The sequence below is a fragment of the Hipposideros armiger genome, unplaced genomic scaffold (assembly GCF_001890085.2).
Source record: "Hipposideros armiger isolate ML-2016 unplaced genomic scaffold, ASM189008v1 scaffold_809, whole genome shotgun sequence".
In the NCBI taxonomy this organism is placed as follows: domain Eukaryota; kingdom Metazoa; phylum Chordata; class Mammalia; order Chiroptera; family Hipposideridae; genus Hipposideros; species Hipposideros armiger.
Genome location: NW_017732159.1, coordinates 581,540 through 588,609, shown reverse-complemented (window position 1 = coordinate 588,609; position 7,070 = coordinate 581,540). Strand labels below are relative to the sequence as shown.

The 7,070-nt window shown below is 42.7% G+C and overlaps 1 protein-coding gene across 1 annotated transcript in view; it reads right to left on the bottom strand.

The window, feature by feature from the left end:
* PDE1C (phosphodiesterase 1C) overlaps nucleotides 1-7,070 on the bottom strand; it is a 485,865-nt gene that overhangs the window by 247,906 nt on the left and 230,889 nt on the right. The gene's annotated exons all lie outside the window — the stretch shown is intronic.

Below are 7,070 nucleotides of genomic sequence, written 5' to 3'. Positions count from 1 at the left end.
CCCGGGAAGAGCGCAATGATGGTGCCAACTTGGGCCAGTGAAGCAACGTCCTCCACAACTAGACTGAAGAACAAAAGGACAGCAACTTGTCTGTTTGCCTTCCCCCAATTCCCCAGCACTGTTGCCATCCCCCCAATTCCCCAATAAAAATCTTAAAAAAATAAAAATAAAAATAACCTATGAATTTGAAAGAAGCAGAATAAACTGAGAGATATTATAACATGTGCAGTGCTACCTGGTACCTGCAAAAACATCAAGCTAACTGCAGTGAGAGTAGAAGAGGAAAAAGGAAGTGGGGGAGAGGGAGCAGATATCACAGCATGTCATGGAAATAAACTCAAGGAATGCAGACTTCAAGAGCAGGGTTTGCCCATTTAATGACTTTCACCCAAACAGGTAATGTAACCTAGGTTTAAAAAAGTGTGTAAATATGATAAAAGGGATTTTCAAAGCAATGAACATAGATTACATGTACCAATACATCTGAAAGTGTGAGGACGTGCAGAGTAAAGCCATTGCTTTGTGCATTTTAAAAACTATCCTTAATAAGCACAATAATGGACCTCCTTATTGTCACTGTAGAGTAATGTATCACAGCAAAAAACTGGAAACGACCTAAATGCCTAGCATTCCAACAGCCCAATTATTTAGGATTTAGCAAACATTATGCATTTTTTTAAAGAAGTAAATTTTTATGAGCTGACAGAAAAAGATCTCCAAGATATGACTGAGTGAAAAAGCAAGATGCAGAAAAATACATATTATAAAAATACACACACTCCACGCTGATAAGAGTTATGATGTCTCAGAAGAAATCTGGAGTAAGGATGGTTGAGGGGACGAAGGGGCGTCAAGTGGGGGCTGGACACTTTAGCCTTCTCAGTAATATTTTAATTGTTTATAGAGAGAATATATTCATATTTTACTTGCATAGAAAAAAAAAAGAATTTTAAAACAACAACATACAGATCTCAGAGGTGTGTATCCCAAATCAAAATTTAATATATTGGAACCCACCATACCCTTGACTAGGAATAACGTTTCTCCCTCCATACCTCTGTCTATATTTGAACATGTGGGTGAATCCCTGAACACAGAGAAGCAGTTCGTTTGAATTGCTTATTTATAAAAATAAAATAAATCAGATCTCTGCAAGTCTTCTATGGAAACCAGAACATATCAGTATGCTGCTACTTACCTGTGTATTAATCAATGTCTTGGATATACTGTGAAATAAAAATAAAATGAAGAAAAAAACTGATGATGAAATTGGTGCAAGACTGGAAGTGTGATTCACAGCACCTCCTTTGATTGACTTTATAATAAACCTAAGAACTAGGGCCGGCCGAGTGGCTCAGTTGGTTAAGAGCTCACTCAAGAGTTTGAGCTCTGAGCAACAGCAGTTTGAGTCCAGCCCGAGCTGAGCAGCCACTGAGCTGCCAACAGGTAGCAGGATGGCTCAGCTAAAAAAAAATAATAATAAATAAACCTAAGAACTTATAATAAACCTGATTAAGAATTTTTAAAACACATGCACACTGGTAGTAGCTGCTATTAACATTTGCTAATATGGACCCCATCTTCACCCCACCCCCACCATAGGAGAACTAAACTCCTCCATCCCATTGATGCTGGACTTGACCGAGTGATTTGTTTTGCCCAGCGGAATGTGAGTCATGTTATAAACTACAACCCATAGTACTTAATATGTGTGAGATAGTTTTACTATACATTTAATCCTTCTAGCTACCTTACCTTTCACCAATAAGAAAATGGAAGCCCAGTGAGCTTAAATAACTTGTTTAACGCCACAAACTAATAGCAGAGCTGGAAATCTAAACTCAGGTCTAACTGACACCTTCTCCACAGTATCTCAAGGGCAGCCACTCTGGAAAAGCAGAGATTAGTGTGAAATTAGAATATCATGAAATGATAGAAATATCAAAAGCAAGCTCCTGTGTCATAGGGGGAAACTAAGGCACAAAGGTATAAAGATCTTGCCCGTGTTGTGTAGCTGATTTGGGGTAAGGACTAGAACTCAGGGCTCCTGGCATCCCGCCTACTGATTTTGGGTTCAAGGAAGAAGTTGAATTTGACCAGGGCTTTGATGGCTCAGGAGAATCGATAGAGCTGGCAGGATGCAGGAAACAGAGGCAAGGCCATGGTGTGGGTGTGTGATGTGAAGAATAGAAGGCCCACAAAGCGCAAGGTCCAAGGGCGCCGACACAGGAGGGGGCGTGGGCAAAAAAGACTGTATCCAGACACTGTCAGAGGGCACCGGGGCGTGGAAGCCATAGGTTTGTATTCCAGCAGCAGCACTGCTTGGTGGAGAAGTACCAAGAGGTTGTGAAACACGTAAGGAGACGAGACGCCAGGCTATCTGACCTTGGGCACAGCCCTTCCGCATGTGAGCTTATTACTTCACCCAAGGCTGAATGAAATGATGCCTAAGATTCCTCCTAGGCCAAAGCTACAGCACCGTCAGAAGAGCAGCTACACTTCCTTTTAAAGTGATCGTGGGGGTGTGCTGTGTTATAATCACATGTGTTACAGAAATCCAGGCTGCCACAGCTAGTCAGACAAGCGCCATGCTGTCCTGGAGAGAAGAGGCTGCATCAAGGGTTTGGGGAAGTGGGGGTGTTTGTTTGTTTGTTTGTTTGTTTGTTTGTTTGTTTTTTGGAGGAGTGGAGACCCCATGGCCTAAAGAGGGGGGGAAAAAAAGCTACTTGCTGTCACTAATCTGATTGTCAGGCTACGTCTCAGCTCAGCAGGGTCTTCACGACAGGCCCAGGCTGCTGTTCTCTGGTTAGAAGTGTCACTATCCAGCATTTCTCACACCCTGAGAGTGTCCCTATCTCTCTGCCACCTGGGCATGCCCTGCTCCTCACAACTCCAAGCAAGAATCAAGTTCACAGGGCTTGATCGATTCACCACGGAGGGTGTGTGGAAGACAGCTGCTGATGCAAAACAGGACCTTCAAGGCACAAAATACAAGAAGAATGCATAAAGGAAAGTGATCAGACTGGAGGGTACAGAACAACTCTGTGCAGAAGGACTGATGGCTCTTCAGTCTCGTATTATAGGTTATGATCCACCATCCCATAGTCACACACTGGTTATTATGAAAATGATAAACACGCAACAGGCAGCGCCTCCTGAGCCAGCTACACAGCAACCTGTGGCGCCTCACTATTCCAAGAAGGGTCACAGACCAGGGGCATCAGTGACACCCATTAGAAATGCAGAGTCCCAGGCCCTGGCCCTGACCTACTAGATCAGAATTTGCATTTTAACCACATCCCCTGGTGATCACATCACAGTCTGAAAAAGCGCTGTTTGTAGAGTTCCCAGGAACAGTGCGGCAGCAGCAAAGCATGGGGACACAAAGACGGACAAGGAAGTGAGCAGACAAACGGGGATAGGGGACTCCAGTCCTTGAGTTGGATAACATGGGCTTTGTTCCCAACACAGTCAAGTCAGAAGGTGACTTCTCAAAACACATCTTCAGCTGAGATCAGCTGACAGCTCTAAGCCTTCCCATGGTGAACTAAGGACTGAATTCACAGGCGGCGAGAGGCAAGAGGGGAGAGCCAGACTCTCTTGGTTGCATCCCGGGAGAAGCAAATGTCAGCTCCCAGAGCTGTCCTAAGATGCATGTTGCTCCGTGGTGATTTTGCTATCTCTGTGACTCGCCCTCAGGTGAATGGACTTAAAGAAAAGGGAGAAGCCAGCCATGAAATAGAGTAAATTACAGCTTAATCTTCCTCACCCGGGAATTCATTCCGTAGTTTTAATGAACTTACAGTCTGGCAGGCAGGGTGAAGAGCGCGTATAGACTACGTGAGCACGGAGCATTTCATGGCGCCCTGTGCCTCAGAGAAGCCCAATTCCCTTTGTTATTAAAGAGATAAACGGCCTTCCTCCACTTACTACTTTGGCAAAGGAAAAAAAAAACAAAACCTCTTTTCCACTATTGCTGTTGTTGACTATGAAGTTGCAAAGACTGCAGATTCCCAAGGGCTTATTAGAGCAAGAAGTGATTCCCGAGACAGGCAGCTGCTGGTACTTGTGTTTTTGTCTTGTACCATGTAGGCAGGCAAACGTCAAGGGCTCTGGGCCTTCCCTGTGAAACTTAACCAGGTTCTCTTTTCTGTGAGCTACTTCTTTGGGCTTGACTCACAGAGCTGAGAGGGCTGTTAAGTCACTTGCTTCTAATTCAGGTTACAGGAAAACCCAAAGACGCCTGGAAGGATATGAAGCTAGAAAAAGAAATATGGCACCTGGATTTATTCATGCATCTGGGCTCTACCCAAACATTCCAATCCATCACAGAGGGATACACTTTATGCTCTTATACTCGCTCCCACGGATCACCACCAGTCATTTTCAAAATATGGGCTGTTATCCATCCTAATAAGTTAGTTTATTGGGTCACGACCAACATTTTTTATGTTAATAGAACAGAATTTGAAATCTCAGATTTAAGCACTGGCGGTAAGATAAAACGTTTCCTTTAGTTGTGAGCGTGTGCGCGTGTGTGTGTGTGTGTGTGTGTGTGTGTGTGTGTGTGGACGTGTGAGTGTGGACGCATGCTGAGTCACAGTGTAAAATGTGTTCCCTACTGCGGGTCACAGTAAGCAGGAAGGCCACGTACTGCTTTATAGCACCTAGAAATCGGCCCCTTGCTGGAAAGAGGAGGAGGGCGAATCATGGGAAGAGAACTGGAAAAAATGCCTCCCCCACGAGCTTCTAAAAGCAAAAACAGGAAGGAATCAAGTCTTCTTGTGGCCTGACAGATGGGACTGGAGCTTAGGTATTCCCCTCCCCACTTACCTCTCCCCCCCCCCAATTATGGCTCAATCAGGAGCCAGCCACATCACATCATAAATCTCTCACAAAAAGGAAGAAAAGTGGATTTGTGCCAGCATAGATCTGTGCCCTGCACAGAGATGCCAATCCGGCATGTGGACTCCCCTTAAGCAGGGAAGGGGAGGCTGAGCAATTTGATCCTTTTCCATGGCATGGTTTTCACTAAAGTCCTTGTTCTCTGCGAAGATTATTTTCCTCATTTCCCTCAGGTATGTTCATGGCAGCCCCCAGCCATGCTCAGCTTTAAATGCACAGGAAAATTAAACAGAGGAATTAAACAGATGTCCAAACCATCCACCTCGGAACGACTGTAATCAGCACTGACGATGAATGGAACGCAAACATCAAGTCATCACCCCACTTTTCTCAACAGATCCCAATATTTCAAAGTCAAATAGAGAGGCAGAATAACATAGGAGTTAGCTTGGCGTCAAGTGCCAAATCGATCCCAACGGAAACCAAGCCCTACGATTTCTCACTCATAAAATAAGGACAATAGCACCAATTCAGCAGGTGTAGTAAAAATTAAAAGGGATAAATATGGAAGGCACTTAGCCCAGTGCCAGGAACATAATGGCTATCATGAATTATCACGCATTATTATTATTTTTATCATCAGTCATTATCATTTCCAAGCACAGTTTAATTTCTCCTCACCCTACCTTGTTTGTTTGTTTGTTTGTTTGTTTGTTTGTTGGTTGGTTGGTTGGTTGGTTTTGAGATCTATACCACTGGTATAGATTTAAAAGTATGAGAATAAAGAAATGATGTTTTGTTATAAATGCTTACGGTAAATGATTTGTATAATGATGTGCCCCCAAACGAAAGCCTCCAGGGAAGTTCCCGTTTCCCCTGGGGGAACAAACACCATCATTCTTCTCCCTTTAAATGAGCCACCAAAAAAAATCCATGCCTTTGAGAGTTTTCATCTCTAAAGACCCAGGAGTTCAAATTCCAACAGGATGAACCCATAGCTGTCCTAATATGTGGAGTACATTTGCAGAGAACAGTTCTTGCCTCTGACAGCATCAGACACCAGCTGCTGCTGCGGAAATGGGAAAAGCAACCCCATGCTTCAGCTATAATGCACCTGGTCAGTTGTGAAACCTGACTTCAAGGGAGAGGAATTTCATCTTGACCCCATTTGGCACCTACTATAATAGTTTTTCCAAACAAGGACTTCTCCACTCCCACACAGTTTGCTTCAGAAATTACTTTTTTTCCTGTAAATGGTGTTCCTTTGTCTGAGAAATTAGGACAAAGTAGAGAGCATCTAAGACACCAGGTCAGCCACATTCACTCATCCTATGGGTTTACCTGGGAAACAAGAATGAGTAAGAGGGTCTTTTTGATGAAGCTTACGGGGAGACAAACAAGAGTTAAGTGTGACAGTGTAACACTGAGGGTATATAGCCAAGGCGCCAGGGAGACACAGAGGAGGAACAGTATCACTTAGATGCTTATCTCAGAAAAGAAGAAAGGCTTAAAATCAATGCCCTAAGTTTCATCTTAAGAAGGTAGAAAATTAAACTCAAAGTAAGCAGAAGAAAGGAAAGAACAAAGAACAGAAAGCAATGAAATACAAATCAGACAATCAATGGAAAAAGTTAGCAAAGACAAAAGTTAGGTTTTTTTAAAAAACAATAAAAGTAATAAGTAGCAAGACTGAACAAGAAATAATGGGAGAAAGCACAAATTACCAATAAGATCAGGAATGAAATAAGGGATAGCACTGCAGATCTTGCAGACATTAAAAGGATAGTGAGTAACATTATACCAATGACTATTACAACATAGATGAGATGAACAAATTTCTTGGGTAAACACAACTTATCAAGAATGACACAAGAAAAAATAGAAAACCAGAATAGCCCTAAGCCTACTAAGGCAGTGGTTATTCAAGTGTGGTTCCCAGACTAAGCATCAACAACACCTGAGAACTTTTTGAAATGAAAATCATCAGGCCCCACCCCAGACCTACAGAATCAGAATTTGGGGGGAGGGCAAGTTTCAGCAAGTTGTGCAGTTGACCCTGGAACAACGCAGGTTTGAACTACACAGGTTCATTCACTTATACATGGATTTTTTTTCAAGCAATATTTTAAATGTATTTCCTCTTCCTTATGAATTTCTTAATAACATTTCTTAATAACATTGGTCTAACTTTATTGTAAGAATACAGTATAGAATATATATATATA